Raw genomic sequence first — 14680 nt, 5'->3', positions numbered from 1 at the left:
AATCCAAGATCACACCTTGTATCTAGTTGTCAGGCATCTTTAGCCTCCTTTAATTTGCAACAGTTCCTTGTTCTTGTTTTTTTGAGACAGAGTCTTGCTCTATTGCCCAGGCTACAGTGCAGCAGCATGATCTTGGCTCACTGCAACTTCCACCTTTTGGGTTCAAGTGATTCTCATGCCTTAGTCTCCCGAGTAGCTGGGACTACAGGTGTGAGCCACCATGACCAGCTAGTTTTTGTATTTTAGTAGAGACGGTGTTTTGCCATGTTGCCCAGGCTAGTCTCAAACTCCTGGCCTCAAGTGATCCACCTGCCTTGGCCTCCCAAAGTGTTGGGATTACAGGTGTGAGCTGCAGCACCTGGCCTGTTTCTCATTCTTTGTCTTTCATGACTGTATTAGTTTTCTATTGCTGCTGTAACAATTTACCATAAAGTTAGTGTCTTTAACAACAAAAGTTTATTACCTTACAGTTGTGTTGGTCAGAAGTCTAAGATGGTCTCCGTGGGCTTAAAAAAAAAGGTGTGGGGAGGGCAGAATTCCCTTCTGGAGGCTCTAGGGGGTGGGGAATCTGTTTCCTTGCCTTTTCCAGCTTCTAGACGTCACCTGCATTCCTTAACGTGTGGCCCGTTTCTCCATCTGCAGAGCTATCAATGGCTAGTTGAGTTCCTCTCATGTCGTTACATCTGTCTGATCTCTGATCACCGCTGGGAAAGCCCCTTTAAGGACTCATGTGATTAGATTGGGTCTGCCTAGCTCATCCAGGATAATCAGTACATCTATAAGGACACTTTTGCCATGCATGCTAACCTCTCCACAAGTTCCAGGTACTATTGGGGTCATTATTCTCTCTGCTGCTGTAACTTTGACATTTTTGAAGAAGACAGGCCAGCTATGTTGTGAACTCTTTCTTGATTTGAGTTTATCTTGTGTTTCCACATGCTTCGATTCAGAGATGCTGTTATGGTTTGGCTGTGTCCCCACCCAAAGCTCCTCTTGAATTGTTGCTCCCCCACTGTCCACGTGTTGTGGGAGGGACCCAGTGGGAGGTAATTGAATCATGGAGGTGGGTCTTTCCTGTGCTGTTCTCATGATAATGAATAAGTCTTATGAGATCTGGTGATTATATAAGGTGGAGTTTCCCTGCACAATCTCTCTTCCCTTGTCTGCCACCATGTGAGATGTACCTTTCACCTTTCGCCATGATTGTGAGGCCTCCCCAGCCGTGTGGAACTGTGAGTACATTAAACCTCTTTCTTTTGTGAATTGCCCAGTCTTGGCTATGTCACTGTTATCAGCAGTGTGAAAATGGACTAATCCAGATGCAATGTTGGCAGGTGGTTCTGCTGCTGTGTTCTCAATCCTGTGTGTTAGGAGGAGTGTGCTACCCCTCTGTCCATTAGTGTGGGTGTCATTAATTTTTATCCCTTGACTAGGGTGGCATCTGGCCATTTCCTTCTCTGTAAAGTTAGTATTTTTCACTTTGTAATTAATTGGTATCTCTTGAAGAGATTCTTTGATACTATGTAAATATCTGCTTCCCAGCCTACTTTCTATCTTACCGTCACCCACTAGTTTTAGCATTTGTTGATGATTCTTTGCTTGAAACAATTATTACTGTGGTGGTTGCCAGATGCTTACATTTTCTCATCTAATCTACAACCACGAGATGGGTAGTACTATTGTCCTAATATCACAGATGGGGAAATAGGCTTACGTAAATTAAATAACTTTTCCGAGGTCCTATGGTTAATAAGTATGGTGGGACCACAATGTGGAAGTTTCAAGGCACGTTTCACTGACCTTCCCGGCCAGACAGGTGGTTGGTAAGACGCATTGTAGCTGTTCTTAGAAAAAATAAATTAGACAGTACAATGGACTTTATTCAATGTAATTCTGCATCAAGTTGGATCCATTTATATTTTTGGAAAAATAACCTTCATGAGGACAAATTCTCGGAATAGAACAGTGGAAATGGAGCCATGGTCAAAACTGTCAGCTCTGGGGAGGGGCTTTCTCAAGGAGAGGCAAGTGGCACTTCAGCTGAGCCCCCATTTGGGGGTCGTTCCATCATTGACCTCAGGGTGCGCAGGCAGGGCTGGCTTAGAAGGGAGCTATGCTAGAAAACAGCTCGTCTGCTGCTTTTGGTAACAGAACCCCCCTGGAAGGGCTCCAGCATGGGCTTGTGTGAGATCAAGTTTCACACTCCAGTGAGCGAACTCCTCAAAGTCCCAGTTAATTTGTATTAAGCACCCAGCTTTCTTTTCCCACTGATCTCCCTTGAGCCCTCTCAACCAATCAAAGAGACGTGGCATGCAAACAAGCCACTTGGAGGGGTTTCTATGACCAATAATCCAAGGCCCAAGCAGACTGGGTTCTGGCCAGCTCTGTACAGAGCCACCTCCAAAGCTTATTGGTAGAGAAGCTACGAGAGCAACTGAGACTGTCATCGCTGGGGTCCCTGCAGGACTGTGCTGAGTACCCTCCAGACCCTTTTAAGGAAAATAAATTTTTACCTCTGCTTCTTCTGGTTCTGTTCTGCAGACTGAGCTTAATGAGTAACTCATCGCCACAAAATGGGATAATTAGAAGCAGGTGATCTGGGATAGTGCCTGGGCTGTGGGTTTTCTGTTTCTCACTTGAGAATGGAAATTAGGAGCCCAGGATTCTTTCCCCACGAATTCTGTGCAGTGAGTTAAGCCCTCTTACTGTGTTTTAACTTTCCCACCAGAAAATAATATTTTATTTCCTAGCATCTGAAACGTAGTCGTGCATTAGGACTAATATGTTTGTGATGCTTCCTGAGCAGCCCAGAACAAGGGGCTACTGTGCAAACCCAGCAGCACTCTGTCTGCAGAACAGATGGCCATGGCAGGAAAAATGTAACGAGCTGAAGACACCCTGACTTTGTCATATTAGATCATGTGTGCTGGTAAATCCTAGGTCTCTATACTACACACTTTAAGAGAAAATTGACTAAATGGCATCTGAACTTTGTTAAAATAAACACAACAAAATACAAAGGTGCTTGATTCTAGCTGCCTTTCTACAAGTGGCTTCCTAAGATGAAGTAGCTATTCCTAGAGTCACAAAAAACCCAAGGCTCACACATAGAGAGTCGTACGAGCAAGAGAGGAGTGACATTTCAAGGGGGCATTCAAGAATAGTTGGAGTGCCTTGGACTCTAGCCAATTTAAAGTTCTGCAGAAGACTTGATCCTTACGTTTTCTAGGGAAGGTGATGGCATTGCTTTTCTAGGCAATGTATTCTATGATAGTGTGAGTTCTTTGTGGGCAGGCCTTCTACCTTTGTATCATCCTTGCCAGGTTTAGTCCCTGACACACGGTAAGTGTTTTATACACGCTAGTTGAATGAATATCAAAGTGATTACAATTCCTCCACTAAGTCTGTTCTTCTCATTTATCAACCTTAATATCTCTTCTTGCAAATGGCATACTTATTTCTTTCTTTGAAATTGAGTAGAACGATTCACGTTACTCAATGTAGAGGGTACGTCTATTACAGCTTCTCTGCCCACAGCTGTTCCTGCTGTAAACGGCCGTGCACCATTAGAATCCACCACTCCTCCTGGCCTTGGGTGATAAGGCCGGGTGCGTTCCTGACTCTGCCCTGTCTGGGAACTTAAGTCTTGCATGGCTTGGCTCTTTGCCAGTCATTTGGAATTAGGAAATGAGCGAGAGTGCTGCCGGAATGCAGGCCATGTAGACTTTGGTCTCGGGGCGCTGTCTGGGGCCCTGGCAGACTAATGAGGCACCTAGGAAGCTGGTCTGCAGGAAGGAGAGTGGGGCAGTGAGCAGCGGAAGATGGATGGAATGTTGTGTGGCCCTGAGAGGCAGAAAGAGGGACTCGGTTCCCAAGGGCATCAGGAATGCCACCTGTGCATGGTTTCTTGGATTCTGAGAGATGTTTCTTGTCCTTACCTTAAATTCCTCTCCTTTCTGCTTGAGCTTACCTTAGTGAAGAGCATTCTTCCCACATCCCATTATCTTGTTCCAAAGTGTAAACAATTCTTATCTTAACCTCTTAAAAAAGTCTGTATGAGCTCCTGGCCACTGGTTTGAATGGAAGGAGTCTCTTTCCAAAACTTTCAGGTTTCCTTTGTTCCTTTGCTGTAGCCTTTCCTGTATTCTTGTCCTTCACTTCTGAGTGGGTATCCTGAACAGAACACGATGCTGCTTCTTTAAAAAAATTTTTTGTTTGTTTGTTTTTCAGAGACAGGTTCTTGCTCTGTCACCCAGGTTGGAGTGCAGTGGCGTGAAACATGATGCTTCTAATAAAACTCTGACAAATGCTGTTGAGAGTGAGAAAAGTACTTCAAAATCCTGATGCACTTATGTCTTAGTTATATTACCCACAGCTAGGGTGGTAATAAAAAAAATTACTGGATTCTCAAATTAGAAAATATACTTTATTTTCAAATACATAAAAACCATTTAAAAATAATTTCCTCTCTCTATCATCTATCATCTAATTATCTAGTATCCATCTATCTGTCATCTATGTATATATGTTATCTATCTATCTATCTATCTATCTATCATCTATCTATCCATCCAACCCCTTGGTAACTATGCTGTTCTCCATCCTTCTGCATCCTTCTATATGAATCTCCTACATCCTTTCTTTTTTTTGAGATGGAGTCTCCACCTAGGCTGGAGTGCAGTGGTGCAATCTTGCTCACTGCAACCTCTGCCTCCTGGGCTCAGGTGATTCTTCTGCCTCAGCCTTCTGAGTAGCTGGGATTACAGGTGCCTGCTACTACGCCTGGCTGATTTTTGTAGTGTTAGTAGAGATGGGGGTTTCACCACGTTGGCCAGACTGGTCTAGAACACCTGACCTCAGGTGATCCACCCACCTCGGCCTCCCAAAGTGCTAGGATTATAGGCATGAGCCACCAGCCCTGGCCCTTTCTATTTTTTATTCTGCTTAATCTGCCAAACATTCAGAGAAACATGTGCTAGAATCTCCCACCGTGTTTTTCAATCAGTCTATTTTTCCTTATAATTCTAACAATTTAATATATTCTGAGGTTGTTTTATTAAATTAATATAAGTTTCAGATGGGAAGATTTTGCCCATGAGCTTTCCCTTTATCACTGTGTAGTGAACATCTTTTCCCTGGTTAAGCTTTTTGTCTTAACGTTGTATTGTGTCGCCTTATATTATGTAACAATACCAGCCTACATTTGGTGTGTATTTATTGACATGCTTTTTTTGTTTTCTTTTTATTTTTTATTTGTTTATTTTGAGACGGACTCTCGCTCTGTCGCCTAGGCTGGAGTGCAGTGATGCTATCTTGGCTTACTGCAACCTCCGCCTCCCGGATTCAAGTGATTCTCCTGCCTCAGACTCCCAAGTAGCTGCGATTACTGGTGCCTGCCACCATACCTGGCTAATTTTTGTATTTTTAGTAGAGAGGGAATTTCACCATGTTGGCCAGTCTGGTCTCAAACGCCTGACCTCAAATGATCCGCCTGCTTTGGCCTCCCAAAGTGCTGGGATTATAGGCATGAGCCACTGTGCCCAGCTGGCATGTTTTTTCTCTATTTCTTTATTTATAACGTTTCTTTACTAGTATGTTTTAAACATATCTCTTATAGAAACACATAGCCAGATTTTGATTTTTAAAAAGTGATTGAAGAATCTTTCTTTTACCTGGTAGATAGATATCTATTATGATTACAGATCAATTTTTCCTTTTCACTTATTCTACCTTTTCTTTGATTTAACTTCCCTATTATCCACTTTATTGGTTAATTTAGTTTTCACTCTTTTTTTTCTCCCTGCACCTCAATTTCACTGGAAGCTATGCATACTATTCCTATTTTTTTTTTTTTTTTTTTTTTTTGCTGATTATCCTGAAAGTGTAACATGATACTTCATATTCGTGTCAAGGTAAGTGTTATTTACATACTTCCTGACTAATAATACTTGACTAACATCTTAGAATATTTTAATTTCAACCACCCTTCCCATTTGATATGGTTTGGCTCTGTGTCCCCACCCAAATGTCATCTCAAATTGTAATTCCCAGGAGTCAAAGGAGGGACCTGGTGGATCATGGGGATGGTTTCTCCCATGCTAGTCTCATGATAGTGAGTTAATTCTCATGAGAGCTGATGGTTTTGGCAGTTTCCCCTGCACTCTCTCTCTCCTGCTACCATGTTAGACATGCCTTGCTTCTCCTTCACCATCTGCCATGATTGTAAGTTTCCTGAGGCCTCCCCAGCCATGTGGAAATGTGGGTTGATCAAACCTCTTTTGTTTATAAATTATCCAGTCTCACTTAGTATCCTTATAGCAGTGTGAGAATGGGCTAATACAGAAGATTGGTACCAGCAGAGTGGGATACTCCTGTAAAGATAACCTGGAAATGTTTAGCAATTTTGGAACTGGGTAACAGGTAGAGGTTGGAACAGTTTGGAGGACTCAGAAGAAGATAGGAAGATGTGGGAAAGTTTGGAACTTCCTACGGACTTGTTGAATGGTTTTGACCAAAATGCTGATAGTGATATGGACAATGAAGTCCAGACTGAAGTAGTCTCAAATGAAGATGAAGAACTTATTGAGAAATGGATTAAAGGTCACTCATGCTATGCTTTAGCAAAGAGACTGGTGGCATTTTGCCTCTGCCCTGGAGATCTGTGGAACTTTGAACTTGAGAGAGATTATTTAGGGTATCTGGCAGAAGAAATTTCTAAGTGACAAAGCATCCAAAAGATAACCTGGCTTATTCTGAAAATGTTCAGTTATAATATATAAATGTTCAGCATTGACAAAGAGATGGTTTGAAATTGGAACTTATGTTTAAAAGGGAAGCAGAGCATAAAAGTTTGTAAAATTTTTAGCCTGACCATGTAGAAGAAAAGAAAATTCCATTTTCTGGGGAGGAATTCAAGCCAGCTACAGAAATTTTCATAACAAGGAGATGAATGGTAATAGCCATAACATTGGGGAAAATGTCTTCAAGGCATGTCAGAGAACTTCAGGGCAGCCCCTCCCATCACAGGCCTGGAGGCCTAGGAGGGAAAAATGGCTTCCTGGGCCCAGCCCAGGGCCCCACTGCTCTATGCAGCTTTGGGACTTGGTGCCCTGTGTCCCAGCCACTCCAGCTCCAGCCCAGGCTAAAGGGGCAAAGGCACATCTCAGTTTATTGCTTCAGAGGGTGCAAGCCCCAAGCCTTGGTGGCTTCCATGTGGTGTTGGGCCTGTGAGTGCACAGAAGACAAGAGTTGAGGTTTGGGAACCTCTGCCTAGATTTCAGAGGATGTATGGATTCTCTTGGATGTCCAGGCAGAAGTCTGCTGAAGGGCCAGAGCCCTCATGGAGAACCTCTCCTAGGGCAGTGTGGAAGGGAAATGTGGGGTTGGAGTCCTCACACAGAGTCCACATGTGGGCACCACCTAGTGGAGCTGTGAGAAGAGGGTAATGGTTCGCCAGACCCCAGAAAAGTAGATCCACTAATAGCTTGCACCTTGCACCTGGAAAAGCCACAGGCACTCAATGCCAGCCCCTGAAAGCAGCCGCAGGGGCTGTACCCTACACAGCCATAGGGGTGGGGCTGCCCAAGGCTGTGGAGCCTACCACTGCACTGGTGTGCCCTGGATGTGAGACATGGAGTCAAAGGAGATTTTGGAGCTTTAAGATTTAATGACTGCCTGGCTGGGTTTTGGACTTGCATGGTGTCTGTGATCACTTTTTTTTGGCCAGTTTCTCCCAGTTGGAATGGGAACATGTACCCAATGCCTGTACCCCCATTATATCTTGGAAGTAATGTGATTTTACAGGCTCATAGGTGGAAGGGACTTGCCTTGTCTCAGATGAGACTTTGGACTTTGACTTTTGGGTTAATACTGAATTAAGACTTTGAGAGACTGTTGGGAAGGCATGATTGGTTTTGAAATGTGAAAAGGACATGAGATTTGGGAGGAGCCAGGGTGGAATGATATGGTTTGGCTCTGTGTCCCCACCCAAATCTCATCTTGAATTGTGATCCCCAGGTGTTGAGGGCAGGACCAAGTGGGAGGTGATTGGATCATGGGGACAGCTTCCCCCATGCTGTTCTCATGATAGTGAGTGAGCTCTCAGAAGAGCCAATGGTTTTAAAAACGTTTGGCAGTTTCCCCTGCACCCTCTCTCTCCTGCCGCCGTGTATGACATGTCTTACTTCCCCTTCACCTTCTGCCATGATTGTAAGTTTCCTGAGGCCTCCCCAGTCATGTGGAACTGTGAGTCATTTAAACCTCTTTTGTTTATAAATCACCCAGTCTCAAGTAGTGACTTTATACAGCAGTGTGAGAACAGATTAATACACCATTTAAAAAAAATTTATGCCCAGTATTTTAGTTTTACTTGTTTTCACCCCATGTGTTATTATTATCATTGCTTTATACTAGCCAAAGCTTCTTTACAAATATCCACATATTTACTGATTTCTTTGCTCAACTTTCTTTCACCTCAGTCTTTTCCTCTATGTTTAATTTTTCTTCTTGCTGAAATAATATTTTGTCATTTTTTTCAAGTGAAGTCTTAGTTTGTTTGAAAGTCTGTATTTGTCCTCATTCTTCAATTCTAGTTTAGCTGGGTTTAGAATTCTAAGATGACTATTTTTTTTCCTTTTAATATTTTGAAAATATTTTCCATTGTTTGCTGGCTTGTATTATCATAGTTGAAAAGTCGGTTGTCAATCTGACTTTTGGTCCTCTGAGTAATCTATGTTTTTTTAAAGCTTCATGTAAAATTTTTCTCTTTGTCTTTAGTGTTTTACAGTTTTTCTCTAAACGTGTTGAGATTTATTTTTATTTACTATATTTGGTATTTGAAGTGATTCTAGAATTATGTGATTCCTGTCTTTCTTTAGTTCTGAAAATATTGCCTCTTCCTCTTGCTATATTCTCTCTCTGGATATTCTTTTAGAAAATTCTTAGATCCTCTCATTTTATCTGCAATGTTTCTTAAATTACAACATTTTCCATTTCTTTATTTCTCTGTTATTCATTCTGGGAAATTTTCACAGAAATATCTTCTGATTCACCAATTCCTTCACTCACCTCTGTCTAACCTGCTGTCTAACCTATCTATTTAGTTTTAAAACACAGTGACTACATTTTGCATTTCTAGGTGTTCTGTTTGGATAGTTTTTTAAATGTCTTTTTTAAATAGTTTGTTGGTTTTATGTCTTTGTTTCCTCTTTTACAACCTTTAAAAATACATTCATTCATAGGGTATCTAATTGCTCTATTATCCTAAGTTCTTAGGGGTTTAATTGCATTGTTTTTGGTGCTTGTTGATCCCTTTCTCTCATAGTGGATTTTTTTCCTCATGTATTTTACATTCTAGGTCATGAGCATTTCTTTGGTGGGGTTTATCTTTGTGAATTTTTCTGGGAATGTGAGTGTGTGATGCAATCCCCACCCTCCAGTCCTCTGAGTAGTTTCTGAGTTTGCTTCTGCAAGATACCTTAAGAATATAAGCATATTGGAAATATTTTTATCTATTTTCTTGGCATGGAGGTTTCTGGACCATCTGAGCCTATAAATTCAAACCAAAAATTTGAGTGAGGGTGAGTTCATTGTTGCAAATTCTAAGAGGCTATCTATTTCCAGCCAAAGTTCAGTTAATAATTAAAGACATTCCTTGATGTTTCTCTGGGCCAGTGAATGGATTTTTAAAAACCATCTTTTTATTGAGAATATAACCATGTGAGGACCCTGTCTTCATCTGGGGGTCTCAGTTCTAACTCCCAGTCTTGTTGGGGGCTAAGGTCTTATTGTCTGTGCTTGTGAGACATTAAAACCTAAGCCTCTTGGTTTGGTTGGAGCTACTCTTACTCCAACAAAGACAGCCTTAACTTTCTAGTTTCTAATTTCCAGTTCATTTTTAGCCATTGGGAGATTCCTTTATTTTATTATAAGTTTCACTATGAATTTCACAGGATATTTCCTATACGATTGTCCGTCAGTGTCTGCAGGGGATTGGTTCCAGGATCTTTCGCAGATACCAAAATCTTGTGGATGCTCAAGTCTCTTCTATAAAATGGAGGTGCTAGTATTTGCATATAACCTACACATATTCTCTCATATACTTTAAGTCATCTCTAGGTTATTTGTAATGCCTAATACAATAAAAAAGGCTGTGCAAATAGTTGTTATACCATATTGTTTTTAATTTGTATTTTAAAAACCGTTATATTATTATTTTTTGTTTTATTTTTATTTTTTGCATATCCTCATCCACAGTTGATTGAATCCCTGAATGGGGAACTCACAGGTATGGAGCACTTACTGTACTTTATTCACAGTTTTAAAAAATGAACGAATATATTTATTCAGAATCGTTGCTTTATAAACTATTTTCTAAGTATATATTAATGAATTATTGTTAAATCAATATTCTTTTTTTTAAATACTTTAAGTTTTACGGTACATGTGCACGATGTGCAGGTTTGTTACATATGTATCCATGTGCCATGTTGGTGTGCTGCACCCATTAACTCGTCATTTAACATTAGGTATCTCTCTAATGCTATCCCTCCCCCCTCCCCCCACCCCACAACAGGCCCTGGTGTGTGATGTTCCCCTTCCTGTGTCCATGTGTTCTCATTGTTCAATTCCCACCTGAGTGAGAACATGTGGTGTTTGGTTTTTTGTCCTTGCCATAGTTTGTTGAGAATGATGGTTTCCATCTTCATCCATGTCCCTGCAAAGGACATGAACTCATCATTTTTTATGGCTGCATAGTATTCTATGGTGTATATGTGCCACATTTTCTTAATCCAGTCTATCATTGTTGGACATGTGGGTTAGTTCCAAGTCTTCGCTATTGTGAATAGTGCCGCAATAAACATACGTGTGCATGTGTCTTTATAGCAGCATGATTTATAATCTTTGGGTATATACCCAGTAATGGGATGGCTGGGTCAAATGTTATTTCTAGTTCTAGATCCCTGAGGAATCGCCACACTGACTTCCACAATGGTTGAACTGGTTTACAGTCCCACCAACAGTGTAAAAGTGTTCCTATTTCTCCACATCCTCTCCAGCACCTGTTGTTTCCTGACTTTTGAATGATCGCCATTCTAACTGGTGTGGGATGGTATCTCATTGTGGTTTTGATTTGCATTTCTCTGATGGCCAGTGATGATGAGCATTTTTTCATGTGTCTGTTGGCTGCATAAATGTCTTCTATTGAGAAGTGTCTGTTCATATCCTTTGCCCACTTTTTGATGGGGTTGTTTTTTTCTTGTAAATTTGTTTGAGTTCATTATAGATTCTGGATATTAGCCCTTTGTCAGATGAGTAGATTGCAAAAATTTTCTCCCATTCTGTAGGTTGCCTGTTCACTCTGATGGTAGTTTCTTTTGCTGTGCAGAAGCTCTTTAGTTTAATTAGATCCCATTTGTCAATTTTGGCTTTTGTTGCCATTGCTTTTGGTGTTTTAGACATGAAGTCCTTGCCCATGCCTATGTCCTGAATGGTATTGCTTAGGTTTTCTTCTAGGGTTTTTACGGTTTTAGGTCTAACATTTAAGTCTTTAATCCATCTTGAATTAATTTTTGAATAAGGTGTAAGGAAGGGATCCAGTTTCAGCTTTCAACATATGGCTAGCCAGTTTTCCCAGTACCATTTATTAAATAGGGAATCCTTTCCCTATTTCTTGTTTTTGTCAGGTTTGTCAAAGATCAGATAGTTGTAGATATGTGGCATTATTTCTGAGGGCTCTGTTCTGTTCCCTTGGTCTATATCTCTGTTTTGGTACCAGTACCATGCTGTTTTGGTTACTGTAGCTTTGTAGTATAGTTTGAAGTCAGGTAGCGTACTGCCTCCAGCTTTGTTCTTTTGGCTTAGGATTGACTTGGCAATGTGGGCTTTTTTTTCGTTCCATATGAACTTTAAAGTAGTTTTTTCCAATTCTTTGAAGAAAGTCATTGGTAGCTTGATGGGGATAGCATTGAATCTATAAATTACCTTGGCCAGTATGGCCATTTTCACGATATTGATTCTGCCAACCCATGAGCATGGAATGTTCTTCCATTTGTTTGTATCCTCTTTTATTTCATTGAGCAGTGGTTTGTAGTTCTCCTTGAAGAGGTCCTTCACATCCCTTGTAAGTTGGATTCCTAGGTATTTTATTCTCTTTGAAGCAATTGTGAATGGGAGTTCACTCATGATTTGGCTCTCTGTTTGTCTGTTATTGGTGTATAAAAATGCTTGTGATTTTTGCACATTGATTTTTGTATCCTGAGACTTTGCTGAAGTTGCTTATCAGCTTAAGGAGATTTTGGGCTGAGACAATGGGGTTTTCTAGATATACAATCATGTCGTCTGCAAACAGGGACAATTTGACTTCCTCTTTTCCTAATTGAATACCCTTTATTTCCTTCTCCTGCCTAATTGCCCTGGCCAGAACTTCCAACACTATGTTCAACAGGAGTGGTGAGAGAGGGCATCCCTGTCTTGTGCCAGTTTTCAAAGGGAATGCTTCCAGTTTTTGGCCATTCAGTATGATATTGGCTGTGGGTTTGTCATAGATAGCTCTTATTATTTTGAGATACGTGCCATCAATACCTAATTTATTGAGAGTTTTTAGCATGAAGGGTTGTTGAATTTTGTCAAAGGCCTTTTCTGCATCTATTGAGATAATCATGTGGTTTTTGTCATTGGTTCTGTTTATATACTGGATTATGTTTAAGGATTTGCGTATGTTGAACCAGCCTTGCATCCCAGGGATGAAGCCCACTTGATCATGGTGTATAAGCTTTTCGATGTGCTGCTGGATTCGGTTTGCCAGTATTTTATTGAGGATTTTTGCATCAATGTTCATCAAGGATATTTGTCTGAAATTCTCTTTTTTGGTTGTGTCTCTGCCAGGCTTTGGTATCAGGATGACGCTGGCCTCATAAAATGAGTTAGGGAGGATTCCCTCTTTTTCTATTGGTTGGAATAGTTTCAGAAGGAATGGTACCAGCTCCTCCTTGTACCTCTGGTAGAATTCAGCTGTGAATCCATCTGGTCCGGGACTTTTTTTGGTTGGTAAGCTATTAATTATTGCCACAATTTCAGAGCCTGTTATTGGTCTATTCAGAGATTCAACTTCTTCCTGGTTTAGTCTTGGGAGGGTGTATGTGTCGAGGAATTTATCCATTTCTTCTAGATTTTTTAGTTTATTTGCGTAGAGGTGTTTATAGTATTCTCTGACGGTAGTTTGTATTTCTGTGGGATCGGTGGTGATATCCCCTTTATCATTTTTTATTGTGTCTATTTGATTCTTCTCTCTTTTCTTCTTTATTAGTCTTGCTAGTGGTCCATCAATTTTGTTCATCTTTTCAAAAAACCAGCTCCTGGATTCATTGATTTTTTGAAGGGTTTTTTGTGTGTCTATTTCCTTCAGTTCTGCTCTGATCTTAGTTATTTCTTGCCTTCTGCTAGCTTTTGAATGTGTTTGCTCTTGCTTTTCTAGTTCTTTTAATTGTGATGTTAGGGTGTCAATTTTAGATCTTTTCTGCTTTCTCTTGTGGGCATTTAGTGCTATAAATTTCCCTCTACACACTGCTTTGAATGTGTCCCAGAGATTCTGGTATGTTGTGTCTTTGTTCTCGTTGGTTTCAAAGAACATGTTTATTTCTGCTTTCATTTCATTATGTACCCAATAGTCATTCAGGAGCAGGTTGTTCAGTTTCCATGTAGCTGAGCAGTTTTGAGTGAGTTTCTTAATCCTGAGTTCTAGTTTGATTGCACTGTGGTCTGAGAGACAGTTTGTTATAATTTCTGTTGTTTTGCATTTGCTGAGGACTGCTTTACTTCAACTATGTGGTCAATTTTGGAATAGGTGTGGTGTGGTGCTGAAAAGAATGTATGTTCTGTTGATTTGGGATGGAGAGTTCTGTAGATGTCTATTAGGTCCACTTGGTGCAGAGCTGAGTTCAAGTCCTGGATATCCTTGTTAACTTTCTGTCTTGTTGATCTATCTAATGTTGACAGTCGGGTGTTAAAGTCTCCCACTATTATTGTGTGGGAGTCTAAGTCTCTTTGTAGGTCTCTAAGGACTTGCTTTATGAATCTGGGTGCTCCTGTATTGGGTGCATGTATATTTAGGATAGTTAGCTCTTCAAGTTTAATTGATCCCTTTACCATTATGTAATGGCCTTCTTTGTCTCTTTTGATCTTTGTTGGTTTAAAGTCTGTTTTATCAGAGACTAGGATTGCAACCCCTGCCTTTTTTTATTTTCCATTTGCTTGGTAGATCTTCCTCCATCCCTTTGTTTTGAACCTATGTGTGTCTCTGCACGTGAGATGGGTTTCCTGAATACAGCACACTGATGAGTCTTGACTCTTTATCCAATTTGCCAGTCTGTGTCTTTTAATTGGAGAATTTAGCCCATTTACATTTAAGGATAATATTGTTATGTGTGAATTTGATCTTGTCATTATGATGTTAGTTGGTTATTTTGCTCGTTAGTTGATGCAGTTTCTTCCTGGCATTGATGGTCTTTACAATTTGGCATGTTTTTGCAGTGGCTGGTACCGGTTGTTCCTTTCCATGTTTAGTGCTTCCTTCAGGAGCCCTTGTAGGGCAGGCCTGGTGGTGACAAAGTCTCTCAGCATTTGCTTGTCTGTAAAGGATTTTATTTCTCCTTCACTTATGAAGCTTAGTTTGGCTGGATAT

Source organism: Nomascus leucogenys, chromosome 3 (assembly GCF_006542625.1).
Source record: "Nomascus leucogenys isolate Asia chromosome 3, Asia_NLE_v1, whole genome shotgun sequence".
NCBI classification, from domain to species: Eukaryota; Metazoa; Chordata; class Mammalia; order Primates; family Hylobatidae; genus Nomascus; species Nomascus leucogenys.
Note: the sequence above shows the minus strand (reverse complement) of the source record.